Here is a 17061-nt window from a genome sequence, read left to right on the forward strand (position 1 = left end):
GTCAATGGCAATGTTTCCATTGAGCTTCACTCTTTCATTTCAGTGAGTATGATTTGAATTCCGGAGTGGCAGATAATAGTGACTGTGGAAGGCATAAGACCAGAGTGACAATTGCAATATTTTGATCTACAGGGATATATAATGGTGGTGTAATTAACCATAGTGTCCTGGATGGGGAGCCTATTATTGTATTACTTGCGTATATAATCAGCTACATATATAATGTAGCTCTGGTAAATACATACCACTTTTGAGTTACCATTGAAGGAGAGTGAGCTTCACAGCTTTTTATTTATTTATTTTTAAAGATTTAATTTATTTGAGAGAGGGTGAGCGAGAGAGAGAGAAGAGAGAGCATGAGCAGAGGGGAGGGACAGAGCGAAAGGGAGAAGTGGGCTCCCTGCTTGGGGGAGGGGACCCTGGGATCATGACCTGAGCTGAAGGCAGATGCTTAACAAACTGAGCCACTGCATGCCCTACTTCACAGCTTTTTAATTATGGTCCTATAATGGGAAGGTCTTGTAATGATGCTAAAATATAATATTTGATCTTTACAGAATATGGAGATAGCATTGCAAATAGTCTGGAAAATAAATTAACTTTATTCAGAAAAATATAATAACTGATACGACCTTATTACCTCTTTCAGGGAAGATGAGTACTTCTTCATTTGTATATGGATAGTCGCATCCTCTGAGGCATAAGCATGATGCTGTTGATATACTTGTATGGAAGTTTATAATGGATAGAGGGGTTTACATGGATACTGAGTGGCCATAAAGGAAGGACACCAAGCAATCTCTACTGGCTCTCACCACCACATCCATCCATCCATTGTTTATTTCCTGTATTACAAAGTTGAGTGTGTGTGTGAGAGAGAGTGTGGTGTGCATCTAACACTGAAGAATTCAAAGTTGAAAATAAATCATCATAGCTTTAATACAATATTCAAAACAGCATTAACACTTCTGGGGGCCTCTGGAAATGTTTTAATATGAGCAAATACTTAACTTTAAATGTAAAGGATTTTAGGAAGTTTACCAAGTAGTTGAAAGGAAAGAGAACAGAGAAAGATTCACTACAGAAAAAAGGAAAAGCAAGATAGAATCTGAACTATCAGGCATAATCTCTGTATTCACTGTTCTTAGGCTTTGCACTATTGCATGACGCATCTGTCAGTGAGTACCCATGCTAAAAAATGGTGTCTATAATTTTTTTCTGCTTCCCTGTTCATTTACTGATGAGCACATAGTTCCTAAATTTCATTTTTAAAAAACTATATTGCATCGACACTCCTGAAATCTTACTGGTGAAAAAAGAACTAATATGACTTTGATACGAAATAATAAAACCTCCTAATAAGTTTTGTCTCCTTTCTGATTTTGCTTTTAGAGTCCATAACTTCTTTTTTTTTTAACTTCAAGTTTTTATTTAAATTCAAGTTAGTTAACATATATGGTAAAATTGGTTTCAGGTGTAGAATTTAGTGATTCATCACTTACATACAACACCCGGTACTCAACTCAAGTGCCCGGCTTAATGCCCAACACCCATTTAGCCCACGCCCCAGCCACCTCCCTCCATCCTCTATTTGTTCTCTATAGTTAAGAGACTCTTATGGTTTGCTTTATAACTTCTATGTGTCAGAAAAATGAAAGTAGTTTTCCTTTTTTTTTTCTTATTAATACATTATTTCTTCCTCCTGTTAAACTGAGCCAACTACTTTCCCCAGGCTCCCTGGGGAGGTTTAGAAAAAAGGAACATACAGGAAAAATAAGACATGGGGGAAAGACACTGGAGGTGGAGAAAGCTCCTTCACATGGTGAAGACAATAAGAAAGGTCACCATCAGGCAAAATAGCCCCATGGCCTCTGAGAGGGCAAAGTTCAGAATGGCTTAGGAGAAGAGCTATTACTTCAGAGAAGGGCTCCTGTTATAACCAATGATTAGGCTCCCAAACACAGTCCCAGTTCCAGGCCCAGAGCCAGCCACCCCTACCATGGCAGCCCCCGCCCCAATGAACTTGGCTGCTATGTCAATGTCCCTTGAAATCACACTGGTTCAGAAGCTGCGTCGAGGAGTAAGTGAGGTCAGGGGACATGGGGCTGCCAAGCTGCTGCCAAAGACAGATGAGCTGCTCTCATCTGTCTTTGGCAATTTTAGTATCACTACAGTGATTGGCTCAACAGCTGAGAGGTGCTTCTGACCAGGAAGGGGTGGAGAAGAACTTTGCAAAGGTGTATATTTTCAGGGGATGAGGAGCTGTGGCAGGAGAGCTGCTCCTAGTGCAGAGAGGACAGCCAAAGTACTTTTTCTGATACACATTAATCTGATAATAAGGAGCAGCTCCCTGCTATCACAGAGCAGGCACTCTAAATAGTACCTTTACAGCCTTGGAAGCTTTCGATATTATCAGGTCATTAGGCATTCAGGGAACTCTTGCTGTACATGACAGGTTTAGAAATATTCAATTTTTTGAAGTTACCTAAATATGTAGAGACCTTTCTGACTTTGTAATTGTATGGTCATGCATTCTGATTTTTTCCACAACATGAAATGCTTCCTGTGGTGTTTGTTCTAAACTATCAGCGATGATGACCACAGTGGACTGACAGTTAATTTTACTGACCATTTTTAAAGTCCCCATGAATGGAAAGAACTTTACATAGACTATTTAGAAATTATTTAGCAAAAGCCTTCTCAAATAAATAATTTGAAATTGTGCATTATTACTCTCAGGTTTTAAAACCTAGAAACAAAATGCTGCATTTGATTCACTAATATACATACGGTAATGGTGGTGGTAAGGTAGTGTGGAGCAGCCTCTCTTTTATATTTCTATAAAAACAGAAGAATCGGGTAAATTGTAACAAAAGATTTGAAATTTAGCAAGTGATATGTATTACTTCTGGTTTGCACTTGATCTTAGCCAAAAGGCCAAAAAACGAATATTATTACTTCCGCTTTGCATTCATCATCTTGTGCAAACATGAATAAAAAGACCTATGTGTAATAGAAAAGTATCTTCAGTTCAATTGCCAAATGCTTGTCAAATACAAAGGAACAGAGGAACTTTTTCTAAGATCTAGCTGAGGGTGTCCAAATGCAATTCCACTGAAGACTGCTTTAGTCATCATTTTCTCAAGCCAGGTTCAAAAGGACGAAGCCAGTTTTTTTAAACAAAATTTTAATTATTGCATATGCCCTTTCAAGTCAACGAAAAACAACCACCCTTCCACTCACTCATCAAGTAATTGTGTTCAATGTCTATAGAGGACACTAAGCTCCAATAGTTCTAGCTGATATGCAGACAAGTTGTGCTTGTGTTGAATAATGTTCTTATTTTGGATGTGTCAAGGCCAAAATAACAAGCTTAATTTAAACATATAGCAAGGCATCAGTTTGTTTTCATTTTAAAGTAGAGTTAACAAATTGAAGAATTTTCTATAATAAAAGTGTTAAAACAAATTGACAGTCAATATTCTTAAACTTTAATTTGATTAGTCCTGCTTTTAGCAATGCACTATTGCATTATATATGATCTTCCGTCATTCAATGAAGCAATGAGTAGAATGTTTCCATAAGTAAATTTTTAGATTCATATACAACTTTGCAACATTTGCACAGTACTATTTAGAGATTATATGTTCAACATGCTCTAATTATTGTAATTGTCATGACTAGAAGAAGGATGATATGAACGTTCCCAGGGTTATATAACTGTAACTTTAAAAGGTAAAAATAAATTGTATCACAAATAATCAGAAAATCGTTAATTTTAAAAATAATTAACTAATGTTCTTAATCATACTATAGATTGGTAAGTAATTTTATTTAACAATAGCAAGAAAAATAATCTTCAAGAGTAAATAAGGAATCTGTTACTTAAGTGTAAGAGTTAAATTATATTTAATTCTTAAATATAACCAGTTCATGAATCTAGTCATACTATAGCTTGTTAATTAATATTGATTTATGATAGGGAGGAAATAAAAATATAAGTAATCTTAAGATGTAAAGTGACATGTTTATCATAACTATATTCATAAAAACAATAATATGATGCCTCTGACCTAATTGGGTACTATTGGGATATTATATTAATGATATATGCCATTTTCTATATTTGATAATATATTACCCAATTTAATAAAATACTGTCTATTCAGAAAAACTAAGTATTGTTGCACAAAAGCCTAAGGCACTTGTATCAATATGAATATTTTCAACTTCAGAGCAATGATTTTGACAGATTAGAGGAGTAAATTCATATAATAGAGTGTCATGATCCAAATAAAATCTAATCACTTAAGGTAAAATTATACCCTATCTATGGAAGGAAGACTAGAATCTTAAAGCACTATTCTTTTTCTTATAAAAGTTAATTTACTTTCAGGGTGATTTTTGTATTTATATTTTTCAGTATATTACTGAACTAAGGAAAACAAAACTGATGTGTGGGTGATTAGTAACAGTTATACTACATTTGCCTTCAAATTATGGATCTTTGAAAAAATAGGCCAGAGTATAATAAATTGATTTTCATGTCTTTTTGGCATCCTTTATTTAATAATTTATGTTTTTTATTGATAGGTGACTTTGTTACTTAAATTCTTTAGTTTTAGATCAATAGGCATGTTAAAAAGAAGAAGAAAATAAACGAGTGCTTGAATTAAGCATCAGCATTGTCTCTATTATCCCTTGCTTTTGTCATGCCACATGAGTTCCTAGTTCAGCAAAATAATACAATGATATATTCTGGACTTACTAAAATATAGACATAAGTAAAGTAGCTTAGATTAGAGATATTTCCAGACTGGCTATTAAGATATTCAAAGGAAACAAAATCATCTTACAATAAATCTAGATAGATAGATGATAGATAGATATGGATAGAGATAGATATATCTGAACTGACCATTCACAGTAGCTCAAGTACTTATAATATATTCTGTTATATACATATTTATATTTAATAAAGGGAATATTTTAGGTTGAGAGGAGAGATAAGACTAAATCAAAATAAAAGCAAAGATTTAAAAGTGTTAATCCATTGGTAGTCTATTCTTGAAATGTGAAAAAGGTGGAATGTGAGGGCCACATCAAGGTATTCTGCCTAGTTTTATCATGGGTAGAATTAAGCTGCATTAACACTGCATATGGGACATAGAAATAAAAGTTGACTTGTATGCACAGAGTATTTTTTCCATTAGTCAAACCAAGTAATTCTTTGCTTCTTTGTTTTTGGGAGGTTGGTCACCTTGGTAAGAGTGAATAATTACTTACTTTGGCCAATTATTAGATGATTGCATAGCTAACTATAGCATCTCCATAAACTTTAGGCATGTCTGATCCTTTGTTTTCAAGCCTATGAGTATGGCCCACTCTGCTTATATATACTCCTAAATATCAATTGCACAGTGGTAAGGAAGCACAGGAAATTCTCATACAGTGCTTTTGCTGGGTCAGGTGGTGATAGTTTAAGATGAACACCTTCGAACACTTTCATTCCCACCTCATATTGTATGTTCAATTCATAAATGCTTGGCCTTGTATGCTTTCCATGTTGTCAGCATTCTGTGAGACAAATTGATATCTTGCTTAGAAAAGATCAAATTGAGTGCCATCTGTTACAATGAAGGGAGACTTCCAGACTAACTTTTATTGAGTGTGAGTTGGAATTTTCTTTGTAGTAGAAAAATTGAAAAGCATTTCTAGTAGGCCCAAGGGGTGTAGTGTTTTCTCTCTAAAATTATTTTTCTCAATTTTTATGGGTTCTGCCCTCAAAAATTATTGCAAATGACATGTATAAGAATTTATTTTCAAATTAAATTGGCAGCAAATGATTGCCAATTAAAGTAGAAGAAATGCTATCTAGTAGACATTCCCAGAAATCAAAGAACTAATATTTTAATCATTCAAATAATGTGTAGGACATCTAGGGTGAAGCTCTATGGAAAATTGTTAATAGCACTTTATCAACTTAAAAAAAATGTCCTTGCTTATCTCATTGATATTCATGCTTATATTTGGTACTCAGTTGCGGGATGAATTCTATAACAGATTACCATCTTATAAAACACAATTTTTTAAATAAGCAAATGTAATAAATGTAATAAAATATGTAATAAAATGTATACTACCAATCCTGATCTAATAAAGACTATATTTCAGTCAAATTTTGTTCAAACTTGGTAAAGCATTTTATTTTTTTTTAAAGATTTTATTTATTTATTTAACTGACAGAGAGAGAGAGAGAGAGAGACAGTGAGAGAGGTAACACAAGCAGGGGGAGTGGGGGAGGGAGAAGCAGGCTTCCCGTGGAGCAGGGAGCCCGATGCAGGGCTTGATCCCAGGACTCTGGGATCATGACCTGAACCGAAGGCAGTTGCTTAACCAACTGAGCCACTCAGGTGCCCTGGTAAAGCATTTTACATCAATATTTTTCATAACACCCTTTTCTGCTATACATAGGGAATCTTACATGTAACTTTACTTGTTTAAAAGAAGAAAAGTGTCCTTAATCAATTTCTTTAGTAAGCATATTTGAACTACTTTCAAATAAATAAACAAACAAGAACAGAGTTCTTCAAGTTATATCCTAGATTCTGCTTCTTTGAGACTTACTCTGTAGGATCTTGGATTAGTTAGTAGGTTTTGGCTAGGTGTGATTTATGGAGTTTGTTATGATTCAGTGTTCCCAGGACCCATTCTATATGAACCACACAAAATTAAATAAACACAATTTAAAATAAAAGAAAAACATGTTTGATGAGATCATAGGTCATCTTTCATAACTTAACCCTATTTAATGTGACCCAAAGCAATATACTTCATTCAGGTATACTTACAAATTATGTAATTGTCTGACCTAACATCTTCTTTGTAAGACCTTTATCCATTTTCTTTTGCTAACAGTTAATTATTTTTTGGCATATCCTTCATATGTGTTAATGATTTTTGTTTTTAAATTGAATATGTGAGAAAGAAGAAAATTTTTTTAAGATTGAGGAAAATTTATATGTTTGATGTTAAGGAGGTGGGAGAAAAAATGGGGAAAATGATTTTTGTTTATAGGCAGATTAATTTTGTGACAAATTTTTTCACGGGAGAAATCAGAACAAGTATAGGGTGAAAAATACAAATGATTTAATTGAAACAGATTTGTGAACTTTTAGTAGCTAAATTGAGAATTATATTCTAAATATGATAGGCAATGTTAAAAAAGAGAGAGAGAGAGAGAGAGAGACAACAAGCTCAAAATGGAGTCACTTGTGCTAAGCCCACATCACCAAACTGAGACTTATTACCTAACCAAATTTCAGTGTCAGCCTCTATCAAAAATGTAATCTTAACTAGTCAGTCTAGAATTTCCTGGTCAGCACTAGTGAGGTAATGTGCCTGATAAAACACTTGCCATCTCCCAAAGAAAAGTAACTCTGCCTGAAACAATTTACTCTCTTAATAACTTTTGTCCCACTTCCTTCTGCCTATAAAAGCCTTTCATTTTGTACAGCTCTTTGGAGCTCCTTTCCATCTGCTAGATGGGATGCTGCCTGACTCATGAATCACTGAATAAAGCCAATAAGATCTTTAAAATTTACTCAGTTGAATTTTGTTTTTTAACAAGGATTTCCCCCCAAACCCCCAGGATAGCATTGTAATTCAAGAAGGAATAAGGAACAATTCCAGGAGGTCCAGGAAAACTGAAGGGAATTGAAGGAAGTAATATGGCAGCTACTGAAGTTTTGAGGCATTCTAGATGTGGGACCAGGTTTCCCAAAGAAAAAACATATCAAAGAGAAACATTCCTGCTGGCCTAGTGCTGCAAATCCCAGACGTACATTCATGTGGGAGAAGGCAGGCCCCACATTATTAACAAGCTTAAAAACAGATTGAAATTGATCTCCTTTAGGTTATCTGACTTCTTTTATATTCTGTTCTCTCCCTTGTGTTTAGTTTCACTGGGTTTTAATCAGATTCCTTAAAAATTTTCTGAACGCAGGTTAGGATTTAGCATGAAAACAACAGAAGAAGAAAGAAAGCAAGTTTTCTGAGTAGGGTATTTCAAATAACTCATCACACTTAAGGTGATGAGGACTCTTGAAGGGCAGAGAGAAGTGGAGGAAACTCATGCATTTGACACAAGGAAAGCTGAGTAGCCAGAAGAGTTAGTCAGAGGGAAGGCGCTGGGGATAAAAGGTTGGCAACAACTCCCTTAGGAACTGCACTTTGAAATCCAAGGTTTAACACAAGCTTCTTTCATTAGTCTAAGTGTTTCTGCACAAATAACTTGTCATTACAATTCAGTTTAATCTTAGAAATTGGAGGGGCAAAAGACCTGTTAGGTAATAGTGCTTGTCACTCCAGTGCAAAATAGAAACAATGGCTCTCAGGTATAAGATTTCATAAATTAACACAGAAATAGAAAATATAGAACTATTTTTTTCTATAAAGTGATTTAAGAAGTACAGTTTTCTTTAGATTTTTTTCTTTTTTAACTGAGATCTTTGGGCATAGGGCTTTTCAATAAGGGCTGAGGCTGAGGGTTTTATCACAAGATAGTAGGAATGGTAAATGGCATCATGGTGTAAGGACCCATGGATAAGAGACTGACCTATTTACTCTGTAACTTTGATAATGGTGCTTAATCGTTCCCTGCCAGAGCTGCAATTAAAAATAGCAGTAGGATGCTAGTTCAGATCATTGCTGTGGAGAGTATTAAGTTATAAACTACATTTTAAACTACTCTTTAAGTGTATTCTGTTCAGATAAATCTGGATAGTGTAATTTATTTCCTTTCATATACAGTGGAAAACAATTGGTGTAACTGATAAGAAATCATAACTGATTGATAGGTATATTCAGATATGCTGATCCAAAATGCTCTGATCTTATGGTAGCTTTTGTTTGTTGTTTTACATTCAGAGGAAAATAAAAAGCAAAAGAGTTAAATCACAAAAAACAAACCACTCAGCTCCCAAACTGCATAAATATTATAGAAGAATAAGATGTGAATTATCCGAAAATTGTTTCTATGCTTTGGACTGTAAAGCAATATGGCATTCATAAATAATTTTACCCTCAGTATTGTACTATCTTTGAAAATTTAAGTTGCAGAATCTCTTTTCATCTCTAATTTCAGATCCCATTTATTTCACTTACCTCTTCATTTAGCTGACAGTAATAATATGCCTGTAAAATATCACTTTTTTTGATCATGTATATTTGACAGACACATTTTTGTTTCTTTTCCCTGTTTCTCTAGGCTAGCACTCTGTCTAGATGATGTACCCCTGCTGATGATGTCAGTCATCAGACACTATAGCAAATGATGGGAGATCAAAGGAAACAGGAGATGGCTTAAGTGATCAATCAATTTAATATGTAGGTTTTTGAGGCATGGAAACATTCCAACCAACTGTAGCATTGCTGACCAGATTTAGATATATGTATTGCATGTGTATAAGCTTAACTGAGAAATATGATTTGATGATTTATATATTATTTTTTTTCTTTTTTTTGGCAGTTTAATTCAACTACTATCCTACTGAGATTTCTGAAGCTTTTCATTTGGGAGATGTAGTGATGGCCCCGTAATTTACTTTTTATGGTCTATTGAAGAGAATAAGACAGCCTTGCGTTTTTATTTGTTAATCAACAAAATGTATGATAATACTTTTTTTTTAAATAAAAGTGCATGCAAATCTCAAAAGTGTCAACACTCAATTTTCTCAGCAACTGAATAATATTAATCTAAGAAGCAAGATTACAGAGAAGGCTATACAAGAGAACTACTCACAAGACTTTATATTGAATACTCATAAGATGGGTGAAAGCAACAGGGAATTTTAACTTTAGAAAATAATAGCAATTGCTAAGATTGTTGAGGTAAAGCATTATAATTACAAATGGAATAAGTGTTTTTGAGCAAAGTCTTAACAATAATTGTGGGTTTAAGTGATTAGGGTCTACAAACAGCACTTCTAGCTGCATATCAAAGCACAAGTGTAAACTGTTTAGCCTGGCATGGGCTGTTAGTAATTTATTACTCTTTCATCTTCACAGAGATAATGCTCTTCATCTTAAGTATTCTAGTTGGATTTGAATAGCTTCAATATACAAAATAGGCATGTACATTTAAAATTACCTTGTACTAATTGATTAATTTAAGTGCCTTTGTTGTTGTTGTTGGAATAAAGTCCCCCTCTTAACTTATTAAGATCTCAGTCTAAAAAGATTTTTACATTTATTTACTATTTGCATAAGGTTCTTCTTGTGGGGCATCTTGGAGTCTCATCCCGATCCTAGCTGCCTTTACCTACCTTCTCTTAGGAATTATTATTTATCAGAGCCTTCACAAATGAAGCTCCAATGGGAAAAAGCCATCTTTGTTCTTTTTGTCTGAAACCCTATAATTTTCTAGATGTGGCTGTGGGATCTTCTGCCTCATACAGTTAGCTTGGACTACTGTGTTTGTAGGAATTTTCCCCTCTATACTATGTCAACAATTATCCTGGAGTGAGGATTGACAGACTTATGAAATTTGTTCCACATGTACTTTGAGATATAACACTTAAAAAAATAAATATACTAAAAATATTTATGTGAAATTCAAACTTAAATGGGCATCTTGTATTTTATCTGAAAACTAAAAGGACAAATACAAATTAAAAATAAGGGGTGTAATACTATCTGTTGAAAATAAGGGAGAAAAAAAAGAAAAAGGAGAGATTTCCCTCTCCTTTATCTTTCAGCAATTTCCTTGGATAACATGTAATTGTAAGAACTTTCCTATCTCTTTGAAATGTATGTACTTTCTTCTGAAGACTAGAGAGGTCCTTTTTTGGCTGGCCTTTTGTCACTTTTTATGTCCCAGCAATGTCTTCCTCAAGAATCTGGGAGTCATCTCATTGAAAGGCAAACATCAAGGGAGATCCCAGTTTCTGTGGGAAGGCAGAAGCTTAATTTCAGTGGGCATCTTGTTCCACATTGCAAAACTACTTCCTATCATGAAGACATGAAAAGGTTGTTTCTCTTCTGGAGAAAGGCACCAAGTAACACAGATGGTTCCCTCAAGTGCCAGAGGAGTCTAGGATGAAGTACGGTGTTGTCAAGTCCTCTTACTTGAGGACTACTTAAAAGAAATACTAGGTCAACAACTAACCTGCAATCAGGATTAACAGATTTACCAAATTTATTCCCAATATGGCATGGAACATACTCATACTAAAATTTTATTATTCTCAGAAATTTGTCTTTCTTGTTCAGTATTATTTGTTGAGATTAATTTTTGTTCACGTGGGCAATTGTAATTTATTATTTTTTACTGCCATGTACGTTGCATTGAATGAATAAGCTTCAATTTTTTCATACCCTTGATTGACAATAGAGCATTGAGATGTTGTTCTAATTTACCAATTAATTTATTTATATTTTGAATATTTTAATATTAAAGAAAACCCATGAAAAAGCATGTGAGGTTTATAAATAAGATTATTAAACATTATAAAACATTAGTTCTTATAATACTGATTTATAGATTCAATTTAATTTCAATTAAATTCCAAAAAAAATTATTCATGGTATAAGAAATCAAAATAATTAGGAGAATCCTTGGGGGAAAAAAAAAGAAGAAGTAGAAGAAGCAAGGAACTGGCCCTATCAGGTAATGTAATTTGTCATAAAGATTTTATAAAATGCTACAGGATTAATGTGAACAATGTGACATTAAATTATTAATGTGAAAATAGAAATAAAACAATTGAATAGACTAAAGAATCCAGAAAGGATCCATGCTCACATGGAAATATGCTACACAACCAATTTGCTTTGCAGAACTTTGGGGAAAGGATGACTATTCACTAATTGATATTGAGAAAAATTATTGGTGGGAAGCAATGCTTCATGAATATTTTCATATTTCAGCACAGTCTAATATTGAATGACAAACATTCTTTGGAATTTAGAGATAATGAACTGCTCAGGGGAGATTTAAAGATTCATCTCCCCTTAATCCATGGCATAATTTCCAAAGGGAATAGACCTAGAAATCTTTTTCCCTATCCAAGGATGATTTGTCTATTTTATAGAGCAAAATTTTCTGTTTTCCCTTCAGAAAAGCAAAGGTACGTATCTGACAGCTGCTCTATATAAGATATGAACCTCATAATTTTAGGGTTCCTCTTCTGTGATACAAACCCCACTGGACATGTAGGTATGCCTGAACCTCACCACATCACTCTGTGTGGGAACACATGCGGCTAAGATGCTTTGTGAGTAAAGGGTGTGTGTGTGTGTGTGTGTGTGTGTGTGTGTGTGCGCGCACGCGCTCATGGTCATATGTTTACCTGTAGCAGGTAAAAGTGTTAATTTGCACATAGTTTCAGATGTAAAATTATCTGTTAAAAAAAAGGAATTTCAGCTCATTTTGTATACAAAAATCATTTCAAGGTAAATTATGACTTACTTAAATGTAAAAGGCCAATCTCTAGTGCTCTAGAATGTATGGATTTTATTGTGTCATGCCATGAAAGAATTTCCTTAAGTTTTGTTGTCATGGGAGTCTGACAAAATACTTGGAAGTAATATTGTCACTGAAGCCTGGTGCATGGTAGTATGTTTCAGAATGCCATGTAGCTTCAATCTTTTAGAGCTTATAGTGTATATACGAGAGTACTGGTATATTAAACAAGAACAAGAGTTTGGACATATATGACATACCTAGAGTTTGTAACTAAAGGTAAATAGAAAAATTGTGAAAATCGATGCGACAAACTGGCAGTAGGGTATAGGATAGGTCAGAGTACAGAGAGAGTAGTATAGGATATATAAATCAGTTGCCTGTTGAATTAATGTAGGTAAAATACAGTGACAGCCTCAAAGCGTTTGCAGTAGTAATAAAAAAGAGAAATAGAGATACAATTCTAAATAAAGTAATAAGTGTAAAGGATCAACATCTTAACAATTATTCCAACCTGTGAGACCTCATTTGCAAATAAATTGTTTTACTCTTTCATCTACTTTTAGATAACCAAATGGAATTATTACAGTGTAACTCAGATTATATCTAAAATAATGATATAAATTCTGAAACTATCAAAATGAAGACTGTGAATGTTATTGTTGAGGAAGCATAATTTGTAGTAGAGATGAGAGAACTGAGAAAAAAATTGAGACTCTATAATTAGAAGGCCAGGAGTTTCAAGTTCATGAAGTAAAGCATTTAATTGAGGCATATTATTAAAATTAAAAATCTACACCAAAAACTAATGATGTAATATATGGTGATTAACATAACAATAAAAAAATTAAAAAAAAATTAAAAATCTAATTGAGGGAAGAATAAGAAAAATACTTACACCATCAAAAATTGGAGGGTAAAAAGTCTGAGGATTGATATGAAAGCAATTTTGATCTATTTATCCATTATTTATTAACTCAACAAAAGCTAAGTGACAAGCACTATTCTACCACTGAGAATACAGCAGTGAAAAAAAGGGACATACATTTCTGCTTTCTTAGGACTTGAAAACAGTATGTGGAGATAGGCGATAACTCATAAAACAGGAGATAGTGTTACATATAGTGGACCTAAAGGTCTATAATAGACATATCAATTTACTGTTATTTAAACTTATGGATGAAATTACAAACAAATTATTTAAAATAGTTCACAAGGAAGAGAGGAGGAATTTGGGAGAATTGGAACAGGGTATTATTACTTTATATTTTAAATACATTTGTACTCTCAGATTTTTTTTTTACTATTTGCAAATATTTTAAGATTTTAAGAAAAATAGAAGAACAACGTATGATTTTGCCAAAGATGGCAAAAGAACACTGAGAGAAACTCACATGAGCACAGTACCATTGAAACAAAGATGGAAGAATTCTTTCTGGAGTAGGAAGTGATTTTTTGTTTAAATTCCTCAAGAATAATAGCTTTCTTAGGAAAACTTTTCTGTCCTGTGTTTATGGCTCCATGGCATTCCTGTGGTAATAATGCCAAAATGCTATTAGGTGATTTTAAAAGCCTTCTTCACCTCAGAATAACTCTTACCTAAGGTTACTTTAATATTTCCTAAGTTACAATTAATCTTCCCCTAGGACTAGGTTCTTTTGGAGCTCCAATTCCTCCTCTTTCACAGATAAAATGATTAAGTATTTTGTTAATTATCTTATTTCAGGATGATGAGTGATGTGGCTAGGTGTACATATATTTATTAATTCAAACAGATCTATTGCTATAAAGACTAAAAATCACATAAGGCCATGCTTTTCTTTTATAAGGCCATGTTTTAGAATGAAAATAAATATAATTTATCTAAAGATAAATGTAATCTTAACGTCCTTGAATGTTGCAATATTGAGGCAATATTCAATATTTTTCTCACAGTGCTTATGACATCCTTTATTCAATTCACATGGAAAGTCATGCAGAATTAATGTAAAACAGTACAGTATTAATGTAAAATGTTCAGTGCACACAAGGGGTGAAAATTAAAATGCATCCAACAGTCGTATCTGGGTAAAAACATAAAAAGGGTCTCCAAGACATGGATATAAATAACAATAGTTCTCATTTATTGAGAGCTTATCATGTGCTGATATAAACCATTTCCATATGTGGAACTCCATTCTACAATGCTGTGAATCTGATAATATCCTTCTATAAATACCCAATTTATAGAGAAAACCTAAAGTGCAAAAGGGTTATTTATCTTGAGAAGTCACAAAACTGTTAAAGCTTTTTAACCAAAGTCATCAGGCTTCAGAGGCCTCACATAAACTGCCTTTCAGATGAAGATTTATCCTCTAGTCTAGTCTCTACATATAGATGGATACTCTAGAGCAGCATTTCACAGACTTTAATATCTATATGAATTACCTTTGTATCTCACTAAAATTCTGGTTCTGACTCCATAGCTGTGAGGTAGAGCTTGAGATTCTGAGTTTTTAGCAAGTTCCCAGGTGCTGATATTGCCCTTGCTGGTGTAGCTTGAGCCTTTCCCAATCAAGTTTCCTCAAGAGAATGAAGAACTGTGGAGAATGATTTTAGCAAAAACTTTTTCAATTCTCCCAAGAATGATATATAGCTAGTATCTTCTAGATGCATATAAGAGAGGTTAATTCATTATATACAACGAAATCAGGGAACTATGATTCAGAAAAGACTTGGTGAGTAATTCTGTTGTAACAGAATTCGGACAGTGCTCCTAACACACAGTATTAGAATGGTAAAATAAGAGGGGAAAACAGATTAAGACAAAGGCCTAAGATTTTGATAGCATTGTGCTATTACTGTTTTGGGTGGAGGGTAAGTATCATCATTAACTACCTATAAGTTGGTCATAGAGAAGCTAAAATTCAGTTTTAGCTATTTCCCACCTAAAAGAACAGAAAACTACTTTATATTCAGTTTTCAAATATATATAATATATATACATATATAAACAAAATGATAGCTAACACATATATAGCATTTAATTATGTGGCAAAAATTTTTCAAAGAACATTAAACCATATACAATCTTCTCAACTGTGAGAAACATCATCTGAAACCTGAAAACAGGCAAAAAATGACTAAATTATTTTTCAGTTCAGTGGTAGATTAGACTTTCTATTTACTGAACTATTTTATATTTCTAGTGCCAGAGCTTTGACCATGTTGTGGTAAAGGGCTAAAAGTTATGGTTTTTATTCCAATTCAACATTAAGTTTTTTATCCAACCCAGCAATCTTACTCTTCTATAAGTAACCTAGGTTCTCATATGTTCTTTAAAGGAGTCACAGTAATTTACCCACTACTTTCTTAATGAATTAAAGGAAATCTTTGATACATGTTCATTTTATATTGGTAAAAGAGTCATGTTTTTTAAACTTTTGAAACTGAATGCTTTAACAGCTTTGGAGATTATCCATGAAGATGTCCAAAAAGACATACCTAAAAGATTCAAGGAAACTGCATGGTTAAAGAAATGCCTTTGTCAAGAACTGTGAAGGGTGTGAGATTTTATCCTACAAGTTAACAAGTTAGCCAGTCACAGTTTCACTGATGCTGGTGGAAGTTGTGAAATTCCTGGATCACAGCAAAGAACTTTATTGTAGCACAATAGGCAGCATCAACTTCACGTTTGCATCGTTTCCCCTTGTAAACTTCAAGTCCATGAGGTGATGGCAGAGATAGACCCAGGTGAATTCTACACACAGTGGGTTAGTATCACAGCCAAGGAAACACAATTTCAGATAACTCTAATCTTTTACAGTGGTTCCTAGCAAACTTGTCCACATTTTGATCTGAACGGAGGTATTATTTTCCTTATCCTCCATGGCAAACAGATCTTTTTGGTAAACTGACCTGGAGTGAGACACCCTATCTTCCGGGGCCATTAACTCTACAAACATCGTGGACTGTTAGTTTATAAATAAGTTATTGATTATGCTGGAGAACTTTGAGAACACATGGAGAACTCTTTCCCAACAAGCACCTCAAGGGCTCTTTGGTGCAGCCATGTTTTTCTTCCTTCCTTCTTCCTGCCTTCCTGCCTTCCTGCCTTCCTCTCTTTCTCCTTCTCTCCCTCCCTCTTCCCCTCCCCTATCGTTCCTCCCATAAAAGAATCTCGAGAAGTAACAGAATGTTAACTTTGCCCTTTCCTTTCCCTGACTTTTGAGTTTCTTCATCTTTTTAAAATTAAAAAAAAATTGGGCGCCTGGGTGGCTCAGTTGGTTAAGCAATTGCCTTCGGCTCAGGTCATGATCCTGGAGTCCCGGGATCGAGTCCCACATCGGGCTTCCTGCTCAGCAGGGAGTCTGCTTCTCCCTCTGACCCTCTTCCCTCTCGTGCTTTCTATCTCTCATTCTCTCTCTCTCAAATAAATAAATAAAATCTTTAAAAAAATAAAAAAATAAAAGTAAAGAGATTCTTTAAAAAAATAAAAATAAAAAAAATTACTTGCATTTATTCTAAGCAGAATTTACTCACAGGCCGTAAGTTTTTGTTTCTTCAGTTTCTTCTGGGATATCTTTTTCTTCTATGCAACCTCTTCTTCTGGTTTAGAA

General features: G+C 33.9%; 1 pseudogene; it reads right to left on the reverse strand.

Moving 5' to 3' along the window:
• Window positions 1-1815: 1815 nt before the first annotated feature.
• On the reverse strand, window positions 1816-16407 carry LOC114210083 (ATP synthase F(0) complex subunit C2, mitochondrial pseudogene; annotated as a pseudogene).
• Between the last annotated feature and the right edge of the window lie 654 nt (window positions 16408-17061).

The sequence above is a fragment of the Eumetopias jubatus genome, unplaced genomic scaffold (genome assembly GCF_037043125.1).
Source record: "Eumetopias jubatus isolate StellerSeaLion01/CBP00866 unplaced genomic scaffold, mEumJub1_p1.0 scaffold_3, whole genome shotgun sequence".
Classification (NCBI taxonomy): domain Eukaryota; kingdom Metazoa; phylum Chordata; class Mammalia; order Carnivora; family Otariidae; genus Eumetopias; species Eumetopias jubatus.